This window comes from Pseudomyrmex gracilis, unplaced genomic scaffold (assembly GCF_002006095.1).
Source record: "Pseudomyrmex gracilis isolate BER0280 unplaced genomic scaffold, ASM200609v1 scaffold_196, whole genome shotgun sequence".
In the NCBI taxonomy this organism is placed as follows: Eukaryota; Metazoa; Arthropoda; class Insecta; order Hymenoptera; family Formicidae; genus Pseudomyrmex; species Pseudomyrmex gracilis.
The window spans coordinates 226,695-245,362 of record NW_018020780.1 but is presented as its reverse complement, the minus strand read 5'-3'; the positions used below and the strand labels follow the sequence as shown (position 1 = coordinate 245,362).

Below are 18,668 nucleotides of genomic sequence, written 5' to 3'. Positions count from 1 at the left end.
AAAATAGATGCAGGAAAGGGACAGTGTAAACGTTTTAACGACGCGACGCCATCAGGTGAGAGTCGTCTGATCCGCTAAAGAATTTCTGCGGATTATACGCGCGCACAAAGACCAATTGAATTATGCATCTTTACCGCTTGTAACGCGCGCGCGTGCGTGTGTGTGTGTGTGTGTGTGTGTGTGTGTGTGTGTTACGCGATGATATATGTTTCGAGAAATTTTACGCGCAAAGTCTTCCGGGATGAAGATACGAGAAAATTATCTTCACTTGCAGATTAAAATCTCATTAAGAAAAAAAAAAGACATTTAACACACACACCTCGGGAGAGAATTAAGATTACAGGAAACTTGAATTTCTACGCGCTTTCTTTTCATTCGAACTGTATACGAGTGAACTTCGGCGGGAGATATTTAATATCGGCGACTTCAAAGATGAGCGAGCGCTGCTTGAAAAACAAAAAAACTACGTACTAAAAGAATCTCGGCCCGTCTCTCCCTTTCTCGTCGCTTTTGTAGGTCGAATTCAACCGCGAGGAAAATATTCCAGTCACGTTGCGCGCGGGGAAGAAAAATAGCGCGCGAACAAGAAGGAAGAGAGATTTAAAAAACAAAGGAAAAAAAAGTCGAGAAAAAAAATACGGAGCACTACGCTCACGCATCCGATTTGCCAATCACAAACGAGAGATCGGTTATTGCTCAGGCGGGGTTACCACGTGCATGCCACGTCTTGGTACGCGCGGTGAAACCTTGAAAACCAACCGCATTCCTTTTGCAGGGCTGAACTAGAGCGTTCTCGCGAGTCGCTCGCGAGCAAACTCCGCGTTTTCCATCGGAGATCGTAAAAAAACGTTTTACGAACGAATCCCGGCGGCGAGATCGCAACGAGGTTGCGAATCAGTCTGCGTAAAGCTATTAATTAACTAATTAACGAGCGCAATTTTGTGTTGAGAACTTTCCCCGCATCCGTTTGAAAATTCTCGCGCGCGTCAACAACAAAACCGCCTCGACGTGAGTTTACCTCGAGAACCTAAACTCGCGGGGAAGAAATCCTCGCGACGTTTCGAATCAAATCTGGAATTTTACACGTCCGCCGGGGCGGACTCGCGCCCGATTCTGCATCACAAAAGAAGGCGGCGAGGCAGAAAAGAAATGCATCTACGCGAAGGAGACACGTTTCACACGCGTGAGACACGTGATCGCGATCGATGGCGAAACCGCGGACGGTATAAAGAAATAAAATAAGCGTCGGCCATCAAGGCCGGACGAGAAAGACGATCGAGAAAGAGGATATAGGCAGGAAGGCGCGCGCAAAGTAACAGGAGCAGATGGAGAGAGAGAGAGAGGGGAAAAGAGAAAAAAAGAGAGGCATTTGTGATAACGCAATTCAAGACTGACCACTTTCGGGGCCGTTTTTCGCTCGACATTCACCCGGCTCGTAATTGGCCGCGAGTAAGACCACCGAGGTCTCTCTCTCTCTCTCTCTCTCTCTCTCGCCCCACTCTCCGCCGTATTTAGACAGACACATTAATTATTCACTTTTACCTTAGACGGCCGTCACCTGTTTTGAACGCCCGTTTGCACTTTACGTCTTACTTCGACGCTCCAAATATACACAGTGTACCGAACTCACACAAGTCTTCCCGAGGCCAATTGGACGACAATATAAGCATTGTGACGCCTGTACAATCCGGGGTGGTTTTTTGACGATTTTTTTGTTTATCGATTTAAACCTAAAAAGTGTTTTATAATGTGAAAAAGTCGACGTCGCTTCAGAGTCGATCGACTTCCCCGGATTGTACAAGTTAAAAAGCAGAGACTGATAGACCGCAATACAATTTAACTAATTCGGAACGCACATAAATCCCCGCGCGCAATATGTTGTAATAAATCTTCGATAAAAAAAAAAATAAATAAAAATTTAAGTAACAAAGTACTTCTCGATTTGCGTGTGTCAAAACAAACTCGGACGACATTTACATTTATATTAACGGCGAACATCGTTTCTCTCTCAAGCGTCGCGCGCGCTCTCAACGCCGCAATTTGTTTTTTATGTTGTAATTTATGTCGTGCGACGAAGAAATTAAGACACGCTTCGAGACCTTCGCGTCAACCCGATCTGGGGCCAGTTCTTTTTTTCTCAAATAACTTTTTTGTCGAACGACCGAATTATTTGTTGCAATTTCGACATTTTGAGAAATCACCTTTTTGAGAAATCCATTTCGACGAAAATTACACGCTGTCTTTCTTATCGCTCGTCGCGCTTACATTTCGCGCAAGGATAATTTAATCCCCGACGCAAATTTGTTTTTTTATCTCGTTGTGAAAGAAGGAGTGTGTGTGTTCATACTGATGAGGGAGAAAATGAACTTTTTGAGTGATAAAAAATAACAAGGCGAGCGGCGGCGAGACGAAGAGACGGCGAGAAGAGACCACAGCTGTCTCGGACAAGTGAGTAATGACCGAAGAAATAAAGAAAGTCACCGGGAAGGGGGATTGGAGACGGCAAATACCAATCGCGCGGCGACGTCGCACTTTGCGTGAATAATGAAAAAACAAAACAAAAAAAAACTAGATAAAAACAAAACGCGCGAGAAATACTCGCGCTTGACCCAATAACGTAACGCGTGACGAAACGTGAGACGTAAAAGCGAGAAAGAGATTGTCGATTGTGGAGCATCAAATTGAACGAGTTTTGCGCGACAACGCGAAAAGAAACGCGGCGATCAAGAAACGGACAAAGTCCGTCTCCGAGATGTCTCTCTCTCTTGTTTCACTGTCAATAAATAAATTCGATCGCGAACATGACAAACAAACTACCGCGCGAATGTACATACGTCGTCGGTCGTGTATTGGCGAGCAATTTATTATCAAAATGAACCTTCAACGGAGCACGAATGACAAATAAATGCGGAATCTTCGAGAAGGTTAATCCGCGCGCGAGACTTGACGCGTTCGACGGATGGATTTTCAACGACACATGTACAGTTAAAACAATTCTCAGTTGATTGAAGTCCGAAATTAGCAACACGGCAAAGCGGCATTAAACATTAACACGCTCTTTTTCCCGAAAGAAACATTGAAGAGGAAACAAAGTGCGATTTAAAAACTCGACCAAAGTAATTCGAGTCGCGCCGACAATACCCTCGGCGACCGCGGATGAAAATGAAAAATTGCGAGTACTCGCGGAAAGAAAGAAGGAAAACGTCAACGTGCTCGGGTTTGCGAATGTGTCCCGCGATTTTCCTTCTTTTCTTTTTTTTTTGTTTTGCGTTAAAATTCTACGACGCGCGAGTTTCAAAATTACCGGCTTTTTAATCGTCTTCTCTCTTGAAATTACGCAATTAAACGTAATAAAGACGATTTTTTCGCGAGAGAAAATAACGCAAACTCGCAAAAATGAAGATCGCACTTGACTCTCGCCGTAACGCGCGGCAATCGCGAACAAAGAAGAAGGGCGCCACAGGTGCTCGAGAAAGAAGAAAAAGAACACCGGCATCAGTGGGCGCGAGGATGTATTACACACGCTTTCGCTATGGAACGCGCGCGCACGAGCGACGGAGATTTTAATGTCAAGGAAGACGTGCGCACCGCCCGCCGGTTTTGTAACAATACGAACGTGGGCTAATCGCGGTGTAGATATATATACACGCAATAGCGAATAACTGCGTGTCGTGCGGCGGCGCAGTTGCGAACATAACGGCGTTATCCTGTGTCTGTGTGTGTGTGTGTGTGTGTGTGCACACACACACACGCGCGCGCGCACATTCTGGCTTTATCGTCGCTCCACATTCGTGAACTTGGCAGACACTTGTGGTATTCCGACGAATCGAGTTTTCCGAACGCGAAAACGGTTTCGCGAAGTTTCTTCAAATGTTAAACAAATAAAATCGCACAAAGTTCCGTTGGTGTTGAAATAAGAGAGAAATTAAAAGCCTTTGAATGTCAGCGCTCTCACGAGCGCACGTGCGAAATGTTGTTAAAGTGCAGATTAACACACGTTGTAATTCTAATGAGTTTTTTATTCAAAAATCTGCATCAGATTCTTTTATAAGATTTTTCTCGTACGTATAAATTGTTTAGTCCTTCGTTAAAATTACGTGCAAAATTGTCATTTCCTTTTATCGCTTTTGTGTATTTCTGGATTTAATTATATTCAGACGAAAATTTCGAAGAGAAATTTTCTCTCTCTCTCTCTCTGAACGCGTCGAAAAACAAACTTTCCGGTTATTTCGGATTTTAATGATCAAACTCTGTGAATAGCAAAGTAGTTTCGCGAACGCGTCGCAACCACACATCGTAGCTATTATTCAATCGTACGAATTCCAAAACTTGACCTTCGACAAGCCGAACAACATCGTTTAAATGGACGTCAGAATGTTGGAATGAAAACACGATGTAAATTCGATCAAATGCGAAAGGAGCTGCTGAAAGGACGATCAAACTTGTTGAAGCTCTCTGTTCCCGGACCGCGCCCGAGTAGATTATGTAATATACACAAAACGAGATTAAAACCCTGTGTTTACGTGAAAATTTTCAAAATCATTCAATTAAATATATTTTATGCAACACGAGTTTCGTAACGAGAGAGGTTGCGCAAATTTGCGATCATCTCAATTTTATTATCCGTCAATTTGCATTTTCAATAAAGTCACGGAGAAATACAAGTTTTTTTTTACAAACACACCAGAGTAACGTGTGTTTCGCAAATTACACACCCTTGCTTCGAAATCTCCGTGTAAAGTAATGCGGTAATTCCACTTTGGTCTCAACGCGATATTTGACTCTCGAGATAATTAAAAACTGGAACGTACCACACACACGCACGTACACACATATACGACACATTTGCTTATTTAACGAACGACGCGTGACGCCGCGGCTGGGATTCGCGATGTGTGTACGTATAATACGTACGCACGGGATTCTCGGGGATAATAAAAGCGATGACATATATCCAACCCAGATGAGAATCGGATCTGCGGCACGTGGTTGCAAATGGAGCTTGCACAACGCGCGCGCAGATTGCGGCTGATATTTTCGAGAAGCATAACTTATTACGCCCACAGTCGCGGCGTAACGTCACGGCGACGCGTCGCGGGCAACAAATGACCCGCTTGATCAAACGGACGACGTTGTCTCCCGCCATTGTTTGGCGTTGATATAATCGGTCGAATGACTCGGCGCATTGTCGCCCGCGCCCGCGAGAGACACTCGTCGTCGGGTGTTGTATTGAGCTTAATATGCAAGAAAAAGGTTATGCGCGCATCATGAATGATCTATTAATAATCATGAATAGACATACTTCGGAATTACGTGTGGATATACCGCGCGCGCGCAGCTACTGAATCCGCTCACATGAACAAGGGCGCATTCCGATATTTACTGGCAGCGCGCTGTGCGAATATCGCAGTTTCTAAAATATATGCGCTGCAAAGCTTCCGACGAGCTTGTGATGTGACGTCAAAGATTTTGTCGTTATTTCGCGCTTTTGTTAAACACCGCGGCTCCGCGAGATGGATGAAGCATTCGCGATAGAAAGATGGCGGCGCATCCCGTGTGAAGATAGTACGTTTAATAAGCGCGGAAACTGAAGATTTATCATTTTTACCATTTGTAAAGTTTAAAAATAATACAAATATATCGTAGTTTTGTTCAGAGATGTGCGATCTATAAATTGTTAAAAATCTAATTCTCCATTTTGTAATTTAATTACACGCGTGTGTTCAGCGTATAGATAATAGACATTTATTACGTTTTGCATTATTCACTCGCCGAGAGAAAAAGTTTTTCGTATTCGTCGCCTGTCTGCGTGCAAAAAGAAAAACGATCTCCGCGTGATTTTTTGTCGCAGCGCGCTCGCGACATCGAATTTTCTTCAAAAATATTGATAAAAATTTTATCTTCCTCGAGCGATCATGCGATAATACAGATGAATCAAATATTTTTACCGCTCGAGATAAAACCCCGGAAAAAAATCCTTCAATATACGTGAACAAATTCTAATATGTAATTGAATATAATTTCGATATAATGACACACAAAATTGAGACGATCACGTGTGTGTGATATTGCACTTACGTAATCGCACGTCGTCACTACAGATATGGAGAATTCGTTCGCGTATATATGAGGAACTTTTTTTTCCTTCGAGAATTGCAGCTGTCAACGCCATTATCGGTTACGCTCAATGTTTGTCCGACGACGACGGTTTCGCAGCGGAAAGTGCGCTGCGAATGTCGTTCCGTTATAGAGCACAGAAAAAGCACTAGAAAGCAATTACCGGAACGCATTGCTTTATGACGTCACGTTCTCAAGCACTGACAGTGAATATATCGGAATGCGGCCCAAGTGTAATCGCGGAGTTTTCCGTTTCGTTCGCACGTTTCAACCTCGTTCCCCGATCTCGATCTTCTTTGTTTCCGACGGCGAGTGCGTTCGCTCAATTTAACCTTCGCAACGTCTGATCTAAAAGAGCCCATCGTGTGCTCTTTGAAAATTGAAGATATTTTTATTTCTTTGTCTTTCTTTTTGTCAAATTTTTTGCGATACCAATTTCTTACTTTTTTAATTTACAAGTTAAATAAACCTGTTTTGTTATTTATTCACATCAAAATTTATACGTATAATTAAATACGTTAATTAATCTTTTTTTCTCCCAGACTCCATCGAGCACAGACGACACACAATTCTCGCCAGACACCTCGCAAAGGTTAATACACTTGGAACGAAAATCAATTTCTACACCGTGTACATATGTTACGTCACGCATGTGTATATATATATATATATAATCGTTATCAACTAATCATAGCTATTTTCAAAGCTTCCGCCATTGTGTTCGAGTACGTCCGAGCGTCGTATCTATCTAATGTAAACGTCACGTGTTTAATTACAAAGCGTAGATAGTGGAAGTGCAAAGTCCGCGAGTTCGATCAAACTTCGCAGAAATCAAGGTGGAAACACCGCGCGTTTGAAAGCGTGCAAAAAAGTGTTGCGTGAATTCTCTCTCCCGACGATGCGGCGGCAATTGAGACAAAGCCGTTGTAAAAAAAAAGCCGAAACGATAATTGTTCGAATTACGCGAATTTACGACGCGAGCGCGAAGATAAATAAACCGCGCGTTGGAAATACGTCGCGCGTGAAGATACACCGATCGTAAAATTGTCTATCTGTGAAAATACGACGGACCTTGTGACCTTTGCGCGCGCGCGCGAGTCAATATTGCCGGTGCGTGCGCGTGCGCGCTCGCGAATATTCGGCGCAAATTAAAATTCGCCGAAAAAAAAGAAGAAACAATCGAATTTCAGATGTCGCTTTTTTTTATCTGTCGCGCGCGAGTCACGTCGCGTGAAACATTTAAAGTCTCATTTCCGAAGCTGAAAGTTTAACGACCACACGATATCGCGCACGTTTCCCCCGCGACTTTACACGAGCGTAGCTGTGTGTGTGTTATTCAATCGGTTAAAACGCGATATACGTACCGGAAGCTCGAAAAAAAAAACTTGATGCACATGAAAGAGAATGGCGAAGCGCGAAAAAATCCGAAGAAAGGAGGAAGTTCGCGAGAGTGAAAGGCGGGTCCCGTTTATGTGCGAAGATTACCCGGGGGAAAGGAGGGCGCGATTGACGAGCACGTCACGTTTTGAATTGACGACGTTCCCACTGTGCCGAGAACACAATTAGAGCAACATGAGAAAAAAAAAATTAAATCGATTGCAATGACTCACGAACGCCAGCAAGAAAAAAAACCAGCGAGTCGTTACGCGCTCGTAAGACGGAAATCGAGCGGATAGTTTTATAAATGAGAAAAACGTCTCTGTGTGTGTGTGTGAGTGTGTGCGTGTGCAATGCGATAAATCCGATCAGCTGACACCGCAGCACCGTTTGATATCTGCGAGCGGAAATTCGGGTGAGCAACAGGGTCAAGAAGAAAAACGTCGGAAAAATGCATCATCGTAATGTCGATCTCTCACGCGCGCGCGCGCGCGGTGGAGATTCGCGAAGAAAGGAGGAAGTTGTCCAGAGTGAGTGAAAGGCGGGATCGAGAAAACTTCTCAACGTCGAGGAGATTTATAAACGCGAACTCTGCGACGCACGTGCACACACTCACACGCGCGTAGCCGTATCTCTCTTTCTCGTCGAGCACGTAATACACGTCCGCTGTATCATCTCACGTGTGTGTGTGTGTGTAATGTATATGTACGTCGCTCTTTAATAGGAATCATAATACAGTGTGACCGGAATAAAGCCGGTTCCGGACGATGCGTTAGCTCGCCGAATACTCACCGAGACGAAACCGATGTGACGTAACGTGTGTTCATCGCGCGAACAAAAGCCGATTCATACACACAGGACACACATTTTGCATTCATTCACGGATATTTCACGGATAAACGCTCCGTGCGCCGTATTTTTCAGCGGAAGTGTTTTAACCCTCGGGAGGACGTACCCTTCTCGGAGAACCGTGACTGCGTCACTTCTCGCTGACCCGTTTAATATTCCACGGAATAATATTTATTTTATATTTTTCTGTTTTTAATGTATTTTTCTTATTAGATGTTTCTTGTTTTTTTGTATCAAAGAGCTTTCTCCGTTAATAATAAATAAATAAAAGCTTGCACAAATATAATTGTACTAAATATATATATAATTTTATTTTTTTAATATTTGTTATTATATTTATTATTATTTAAATATATTTATTTATATAAATTATGCGGGGATACAACTTAGATATCCATCGGGTCTCGGGAGGCTGACCACCGATGACAAAAAATTAATACGGCGGGAGGAAGATGATCGAGAACTAATTTATTTGTCCCCGCAATGTGATCGCGCCGAGTGCGAGTAAAAATGTCGCGCTAGACGAGACCAACAACGCCGCGCGCAATTCGCCCCTCGAATGTACGTCACTTGAATTAAATTGAGCTTTCGTTCTTGCGCGAAACAACCTGTTGACTACATAATCGGAGATGCGACGTTACGTACGGGCGTGCGATGTGTATTTGCGCGCTGCATCGCGTTTATAAGGTTCTTGACAAATCTGCTTAACATTCCTTCGACATCTCCCACAAACAGCTGACACATAAATCGACACAATGTTATCTATCTCCGTGCAAACAATGTTAAAACGATTAAAAGAGGTTCTCTGGTGCAATAATTCTGCTCGCGCAAGAATCCGCTCCGCCGCTACTTGCGCGCGCGAGCGCGAGGGGAAGAAAAAAAAACACTCACGCGCAGAATTTCATTCCGACGGAAAATCCGTTCTCCTGGGTCACGTTTGGATTTTCGTCGAGCGTTATTCCATTCAGACGGCGTCTCGAACAAAGTACATGCGCGATATACGTCAAAGTGAAACCGGTAAATCACACCGTTTTTTTTTATTTTTTTATTTTTTTTTTATTATTGTCCCCCCTCTCGCGTTCAAAATTTCTCGCCGCGCGAAGCGAGAAAACGATTTCGCGAGATCGTAAATCGTCATTTACGCTCCAACGTGCGTCGTCGTTTTTTCCCCTCGCGAGGAAGGAACGCGCGAGCGGAAATGAAGCACAATGCAATTTAATCCACGCTGATGCCAAGTTTGCGCTCGGAGAGAGGGAGAGAGAGAGAGAGAGAGACGCGACGACGCGCGTTGTTCGTCACGGTCGTATAAAAGTTTATCCGAGCGATTAGCTGTTGATTTTCCGTAACCCGCAAACAATATCCCGCCCGTTAATTGGCCAATTAGCGGGAAGATAGCGCGTTGTCGACGAAAATTTCTTAGAAAGTGATCTTTGCGTACTTCAAAGTATATACGCAACAGAGAGAGTTTTAACGACACGAGTAAATTTTTCATTTATACAAAAAGACGAGAGAGACATCTCGAGTGACGGATTACATCGGATATTTCCGATTTAACAATAATAATAATTAATCGAACGAACGGACGTATGACGTCTGACGCGCTTGCGCGCACTCACTCGCGACACATCCTCTCTTTTCCTGGCGTTATAATTATTTCATTACCCAGCCATTACCGAGAACGATCGTTAAAGATGCGATAACAAACGAACTGACGTGCACGCGGATTGCGTCGCGTTCCGCCAATTCTCGTTTGCAACTTGCAAATGAGACATATGACAACCTTGACTGACTTTTTCCGCGAAGCAATCAATCCCAAGAATCATCCGCGCATACAACGTGTCACAATCTAGCGTATCTGTAAATTATTTCGTTCTTTTTGCACTTCAAATGTCAATAAATATCGAAAGCAAAAAAAAACACTGTTATTATGTATGAATGAATCACACGCGTTTATTATGTGAGCGAGTTCACGAGTTCATGGGAGTGTTTGTTTTCGAGAAAGATTCTCGCGCAACGTGGCGCACAACGGGAGGCATCATAAGCTAATTTGGATCGCGGAGTGAAAGTAAACCGCGCACACACAAAGCGAACCGCCGGTCTCTCTCTCTCTCTCTCTCTCTATCTATCTAATTATTCCAGAACGAACGAGGAAACGTCGGTTTCGCGCGCAAATGCCGAATTAAAACTGCGCCAACGATGTAATCGATAATCAGTCGCGCAATTCCTTCGTTCGCCGACCGAATAATTGCTCGCTCGAAAATTTATTTTCGCACTGTTTGTCGAACTTGTACGCCAATTGTTTGCATTTCCGCCGTTTGTTTGTAACGAAGATATTTCGACTTTTAAATGTCGCACGATAAGTTTTAGAATAAATGTTAATAATTATTCTAAACAATAATTATTCTAAACAATAAACTGCTAAAGCCAAGCACGCTTTCGACATTTCTCTCGTTCGAAAATCGCTTGCGAAATTATAACGACACTCGAGAGCGTCGAAATTTCGGAAAGCGAAGCGTTATGACGCGCGTTACGTCACGTCTCATATCGAAAACAAGAAAAACAATGCGAATTACTTGGAACGATCGTTCGCCGGTATTCCGGTCTATTTTTGCGTAGGTGCATCGACACGTAGAAGCGCCTCCGACGCGAAAAGTTTCGCTCGAACTCGGCGTGAGACAGACAGAGACGGGAAAAGATTCGGAAAAGGTCGCGCGCGTGCGCAAAGCAACGTTCTAGAAAGAGCGCGAGCCTTTCGACCGGCCGCGCGACGCGAGAATTTCCGATTTTCGAGATCGCTCGCGTGTTGATTTTGTTCCGTTGATTTCTGCGATCGAGTTTTGCGTTTTTTTCTCTCACCACGAGTGATAACGAGCGCGGCTACGCTCGAGACGTGCTCTCACTTGCGCGCAAAAATTCGCGAAAATTCCAATTAAAAACAACAGGTCGCGGAACTCGAGACTCGCTTTCGTTCGGATTTTCGAAGGTTTCCCGTCCCGGACTCGCCGAGTTTGCGGAAAAATACAACACGGGAGGGGGAACCACGGTGTAACATATGGCGAACGAGATTAACGCGCGATGTACATCAAAGCGTTTGATACTTACGACGTATACAAGCTTCCTTCTCCTTGTTGTCGTCGGGACACTAAGGCTCACAGCACGTTTCACTGAATCTTCTCAGAAGTCGGTGTGCGTGCGTGCGTGCGTGCGTGTATGTGTGTGTGTGTCTGTTTACGTACGTAGAGATCCGGTCCTACGAGTAATATCGCTGTGAACGCCCGGCTTAGATCGCACTAGCCGGCTAGGCTTGTGTGTATCTCGCTCCGTACGGGAAAACAGAGAGCGAATATAGTCTATATGTATATATAGAGAGAGATATGCGCGCCGATGGGGGCACTGGTGGTCGAAAATTCGCGCGCGTCACCTCAGGGGGGACCGCGTCTCGTATGCAACAAAAAGAAAAACGAAAAACACCGCGCGCGCGCGAGAGAGATAACTCGTCGCTGCTTTTTCCGCGTCGACGAACGGAGGTTCGCGGACCGATGCAAACAGATCGAAAGAGGAGTCTCGTCGCCCGTCAACTGGCCGACGGGCAGGCCAGACGAAGTCGGAGTAAGGTTTCTGCGCTCGCTAGAGAGCCACGGGAGCCGGCGCGCGCGGGGTTCACCCACCGACTTCCTGTCGCGCGGTGGTCGTCAGTCCTCTCCGCGAATTGCCGACAACTGAGGGGAATTGAACCCGCTTCCCGATGCGCGAAAGCGAAAAGAAAACGAGAAACGTACGTGCGTGCGCTGTCGATCGGAACAAACGAAGTCAGCAGTTTAAACACATGAAACGACACCACAAATCGCCACGGCGAACCAACTGACACTGACAGCGCCGAGTATATCTCGAGCGCGCACGCATCCCCCACCTCCCCCACTACGCGCAGAGTGACGTTTCCCCCCTCCTGACGGGTCGATCCCACCCTGTCGCCGCCGCCGCTGCTGCTGCTGTTGCTGCTCGCGGCGGCGGCAACGACGACGACGGCGACGACGACGACGACGACGACGGCGACGACGACGACGACGACGACGACGACGACGCGGCCGTCGCGGTGTCCTCGTCCCCCGCGTGGCGACGCCGTCACCACACGCGCCCACACACATGATCTCTCGAGCGAGCGCCTCGATCCGATCTCGTATAAATGTAAAGTACAGATACGACGCGGCTGAGAAAAATCATCGGAGAGAAAAACAGCGGAGGCGAGAAAACAGCCGGCCGGCGTGAACGATAAGGGTTCCTCGAAACCCCGACTTCTTAGTCGAGTTTTATTTCGTTTTTCTTACGCGTCTCAACAATAACGCGTGCAAAACCTCGTGCGAGGAGAACCCAGCGATTTTCTTTCGCGCGCGCGCGCAGCGCACTTTCCGCCGCTCCGCTCCGTGGGATCGCGGATGGGAGTCCGAAAGAGAGAGTAGGCTACGGCGTGCAATACTCCAGTATTGCGCGATCGATCGGTGTGCACCGAGACTCCCCACTCCCCTCTCCCCGCGTGAATTTCCGGTGTAGCTGAATTATCGTTCCTCTCTTTTTTTTTTTCTTACGGACGTTTGCGCGAATTGAGATGCGATTGTAAAATTTTTCCTCTCCGAAATTTCGACGGACATAATCACGCGTTGCGCAGACTCACTTTTTTTTCGTGATCTCAAATTATTTTGCGATCGAAGTTTGCGGGAGAGTCAATCTACACTCTGGTCGCGCGCGATATTGGAATATAAATTCTGAGATAGGCGAAGAGCGCGCGCACACATTATGCACACAATGTTGCGACGTTCCTATCTCCGAGATCTTACGTAACAGCCGGATCAATTACTTGTGCCTATAAGTGGGACAACTTCGGCTCGTTACACGGCCTTGTTTGCGCTCTTTATCCTCGAAATTGTTGCTGTTCTCGAATAGCATCGTCTCCTCTCGATTCTACGCGGCGCGGCGTTTCCGACGCTGGTTTCTGAAGAAACGACGAGCTGTACGACCGGATTTATCGAAGAGCTTGCGGCGACGTCCTCGCGATTTTGCGGATCGAAATAAAAAAGCGCCTTTCGAGGACAATCTCTCCTTCGGTTTCGGAATCTCGTCGAATTTTTTGCGCTTGCTTTCTAAGCGTTCCGCCGCGTGTCAATCGCGATATCGTCTTATATCCAAACCGGAAGCGACCGGCGGTCGATGCCGCTAACGATCGCGGACGTTCATCGGATGATGCACTCTCGCAATACACAACCCGGAGTGCTACTCGGACATTACCCCCGCTGTGCGCGCGAAATACCCGCAAATTACCCCAGCGCGATAATAACCGTAAATTTGAATAAACGGGGAATATCCCCCTCGGCGCGTTTCGATATCGCAAGAGAAAAAGTGTTAGCAATATAAAGTTTAGGTAATAAGACAACGAGCGGGTATGAATGATGGTCATGTGTGCGCACATTAAACTTGGAAGAGATACTTCGCGGTTGTACCAACAAAGTCGGTCAATAATAAAAAAGGTTCAAGGTGTCGTCTGAAAATAAGATAATTACGCAATCAATCGTGCAAACACGCGTATATATCTCTTCTCTCTCACAGGTGTCGAGATAATGAGGTAAGTACGGTATAATTATAAACAGGATCTTGTTTCCGTTATTAAATGAATCAGTTAACACCGGAGAGCGCGCAATCTCAGAGAGTGCAAACCTATTTCAACCGCATCCGTCAATTTGACGGGTGTTTGAAAAAACCACGTTTCACTCGTTAATTTGGAATTTCTCTGATATTTCAACAATTAATTAAAGAAATTCTCGCAGCTTTCGGCTACAATTTTCAATATTTCAAAGTCAACATTCGGGTTCATCTCCAGTAATTTCTGTAAAAAACTTGTTCAGAATCTGAAATCCGTCATTTTGACGGATTTGCGCTTGTTCCAATGTCAATAAAACTGGAAGAAGAAAATTACATGAATAATTACGTGTAAAACAAACAAACAAACAAAAATTGATCGACTACTCGCGTATGATTTATCGCGCCGTTGCTTAATTATCATCAAGTTTACACCTGATGCTCGATCCTACACGCGCGCGGGAACTAACTAAGCAGACGGGGAAAAATGCGTTTGGAGGACACCCCGCGGAAACGAATTGTGACCACGCTCGAACTAGGGGAGACACACGTTAATCTTCATTTAATATTATTTCCGGATCGAGTGCGCGCGACTCGAGCAGCGTGTGTGTAAGAACAAATTTATTAAACTCGCGACAGAATTAAAGCACTTCGGAAGTGCCGTTCGGAGGGAAAAAAAAACACAGCCCTCACAGTGGGGGTCTCTCTCTCTCGCTCTCTCGAGGACATTTTTAGGTCAAACAGTTATTGCAGGTTATTGACTTGACATCAGATCGTTACTTTCACGTCACAGTGTTGGTCGCGTCGGTGCTTTCAAATCGAAACCGCCGGTTAATCTATTCTCGGACGCGCTATACCGCGTCGATGTAACAATCTTGCCATTCATCGTTAGGCAGAAGAATGTAAGGGAAGCAACGATATGCATTTTTCAGATGTCCGCGGATCGATACGCGCGCACGCGCGAGCGTCTTTGCGGCGCGTACGAGCAAGTTGTATAAAAAAAAAAAAAAAAAAAAAAGATCAAAGATCATAGAATAAATCTCTTTAATCGCTCATACAGCAAATGCGGTACACGGTTTTTTATTTATGCAACGCGCAAACAGGCGAGAATGAATGAGATTTAAATAGCGCGAGCTTTCAGTTCGCGATACACATGTACATACATATATCTCTTTCTCTCTTTCTTTCTCTCTCTTTTCACCGCAATTATTATATGGTATAATCTTTAACTGCCGCGCGCGGCGCGATGAGCGGCAAAAACTTCTCATTATCCCGCGCCGGGTTGAGAAGCCCCGGCGCACGTATTCAATTTGTAATTTACACGATATACCGGAGCGCGCGCGCGAGTGTGTACACACACGTATAGTGGATTACACCTGCGGCGGTAACTTCGCACCGCGGTTAATAAAGCTTTCAGAATAGAGTGCAGAGAGCGGGAAAGCAGAGCTTTAGCTTAAACCGTAAGCTTTAATTTTGATAACCACACACACACACACACACACAAGGTCTTTGATAATGTTACACGAACGCGCGATCTCTTCGTCGAAGAAAACTGAATCAGTTGATCAGCCGCGGTTTTCCTCTCGAACTAGAGAGAGATAATATATCTGGACTGGCGTAATAATATATCTGGACGAGCTATCTCGTTGCCGCATCCTCATGAGAGATACAAGACCAGAGTTCTCTTCGCACTCGACAACGGCGGTGATTTCGAAACGGAATTTCGTCGCGTCAACAAGACGACGGAAAGCAAATCGTCGCGATAAGACCGAAAGAGGAAAACAACGGTCCGTTAACCTTCGCAAGTTGTTCGCGGTCGATAAACGATTCACGGCTGAATAGACGGTAGGTTATTGTCGAATTCAAATTTCCGAAATAAATGGAAAGTCAAGTAGAAAGTCAAGAAATATTGAAACAAACTTAATTTTAATTAGTAGCCATTAAATGCGATAGATCTGAAATAGTCACCAAGAGGAAACCAGTTCGCCGTTAACCTTCCTAAGCTGTTCCGGCTGTTGCGGCTGATAAATTCCGCGGCTGAACGGACACCGCGACGGTCGTTATACCGTCAAATACACATCATTTTTGAAAAATAACCGGAAAGTCGAGAGAGGAAGAAAAAATAACGAGAGTGAAAAAAACTTAGTTGCTTAGTTTTAAATAAAAGTTCGAATCAAATGTGTCGACAATTTTTTTTCTTATATGTGTTCGTGCTCTCGTTGTATGTTTAAATAAAAATTCTTTTCTTATCAGTTGTTGAGATTGGAACGTGAAATGACCCGAACAGTTTGGGAATTCTAACACGACTCAACGGGACGTTCAAAAGATATTGGAAGCGAACGATCGTGAAATTCAGCCGCTGGAATCCAACGACGTGCGCCGGGGCACGAACGCGCAAGACCCGTAGAGAGACGTAGGAGAGATAGCGTCGTCGTCGCGCTCGGACAGCGGCAGCGCGAGCGAAGTGAAGGTGTTGATGACGTAATGTGCAACGGCGGCAACTCGCGATTCGCGCGGCGAAGTGGAGAGTTACTCGTGACTCGCTGCGCGCACTTCAAGAGAAAGAAAGAGATGGAGAAATCACGGATGGAAAAAGACAAGGAGAGAGAGAGACCGTAAGCGAGAAATACGCACAAGCGCAATACAGCACACGGCGTGCAACAAGCACACGCTGCGCTCTGCGCCGTCGCTTGGCGAGCGACCGTCAAGGACGTTTGCGCTCAGTTTGCTGCGCGCCGAGAGAAAGAAAATTGTTTCTCTGAGCGGGACGAGGAAGGAACGGAGAGATACAGAACGGGCCCGAGAGTGAATGCGCGTGTGTGACAGAGAGGAAGGTGGAGAGGAGAGGGAAGCGGAGCACCAGATCCGTGAAAAGGAGAAGGAAAGGGAGATAGAGAGAAAGAGAGACAGACACACGGACCGTGAAGAGAAAGAGAGTACGAGGAACTTCGAATGTCTGCGCGTATGTGTGTCTGTACGTGTTGCTCTTTCTCGCGAGGGATCGACGAATTCGAACCTCTCGATCCCCGGCCTCGAGCGGCCTTGAACATGTCGTCAGCGACTTTTGCCGGAGAGCGCGACCGGCAAGATCAATTTCCAGGGCGCGTTTTCCCCAAGAGCCGCGTGTGTACGAGAGTCGCAAACGTTTGTCGTCTCTGTCCGCTCGAGAGACGTACAACAATGGACCCGCGTAACGCGCGAGATAACGCACAAAGACGCGTCATTAACGCTTCATGTATCGCGAAATTTGTAATACGAGCGTTGAGTGACGCTCGGCGAACGCAAACGCGCAACGGTCGAACGAGATTATATTATTCGCCGTTCCAGTTGGCTTTTCGCGCTCGTCGGTCCGATCGACAGCGGCCGCACATCGTTACATAATAATCATTACTGCATATTTATCGGAAAACTAGACGCACACACTCGGCCCCCACCTCCTCGGATTGTGTTCGTTGCTCGCATACGAGGCGCGAGTGATATTTTCCGTATCGTGAAAGATTGAGAATAAAAAAAAAATCGTAGAAACGATCCTTCGTCGAAAAAAAAAACGAAATTACACTCGAGTCGAAATTTTGTTGTTTTTTTTTTCTTTTTCTCCGGGCGAGACGCGCATTTTCTTAAAACTACACAGACCCGAGACGGTGTTTCTGCCCATCTCCGTTAGAAGAAGAGTATCCGGCCGTCGTATCAAGGCCATCGTGTTTAGCGATCAAAGTCCCGAGATCACGGTGCTGTGTCTCTCTGATTACGAGGGAGAGAGAAAAAAAACTCAGCGGAACCCTCTCATCGGATCTCAATTGAAATTGCAACGCGCGTAGCCGCATTGATCTTCGCTCCGTTCGTCGCTCGCTTGATATTTTCTGCGCGCGAGGTTTCCGGACCATTTACTTTTTGCGTCTCGTCGCGTTATCTCAGAAACCATTCCGCGTATATATTTTTTTTATTTTTGTCTTATTTTAAATTTATTGCCGCATCGACATTCAACAACGCGACAAAAAAAAAAGTTTTCGCGCAACTTCTTCGATCGACAATCGATGATTTGTGTGCTTCCGCTGACACACGAGATTTTTTTTTGTTTTCGAGAGAAACGAGAGTTCCTATATTTACGTAAAAACATTCGCGAAAGTGTCTATAGTTCGCGAAACATTTGTCCCTCGCGCGAAGTTACAACTTCGCGAACTTCCTTTCCCGAAGGGTTAAAGACTTCGACTATTATTTTTATCCACGACGTGCGCGCGCGCGTGACACGGGCTCTCGGGACGATTTTATTCGAGAGAGAATCCGCGGCGTAAAAAAGACTCGAGCCCGTGGAACAGCCTGTATATCCACTGCCATGGATAAAGCCAGCGTTCGATAAAAGCGCGGAGGAATGGGAAAGACGAGGTTGTGGTGTAGTCGCTCGCATAGGTCAATCGGTTACGAGTATGCCGCGACGTGATCGATGCGGCGCGGCTTTTCCGCGGAACACCGACTGCGAGATTCGTGCTAATAAAAAAAAAAAAAAAACAATAATACATACATACAATAATATCGATTCTCTTCGAAAAATCTGAAAAAAACAAAAAAACAGCGATTTCGCAATTGCAACTCGGGCGACTCGCACAAAACACGCACAATCGGCGAAAATCGCGCTGAAACGCAATGTCGACACGATACCGTTGTCGCCGCCGTGCGTGATCACGTTGTACTCGCAATTA

At 45.7% G+C, this 18,668-nt stretch overlaps 1 protein-coding gene across 2 annotated transcripts in view; it reads right to left on the bottom strand.

The window, feature by feature from the left end:
* The window catches only part of LOC109858280 (protein FAM46C-like), an 83,184-nt gene that overhangs the window by 27,350 nt on the left and 37,166 nt on the right, over window positions 1-18,668 (bottom strand). Inside the window, exon 1 of one of the 2 annotated variants that reach the window (XM_020435370.1) lies at window positions 11,446-12,186. The exons of the other annotated variant lie outside the window; for it this stretch is intronic. The gene's annotated coding sequence lies outside the window, so the exon portion shown is untranslated. Of the gene's footprint in view, window positions 1-11,445; window positions 12,187-18,668 lie in introns of those variants that run through there. 2 annotated transcript variants of the gene reach the window in all.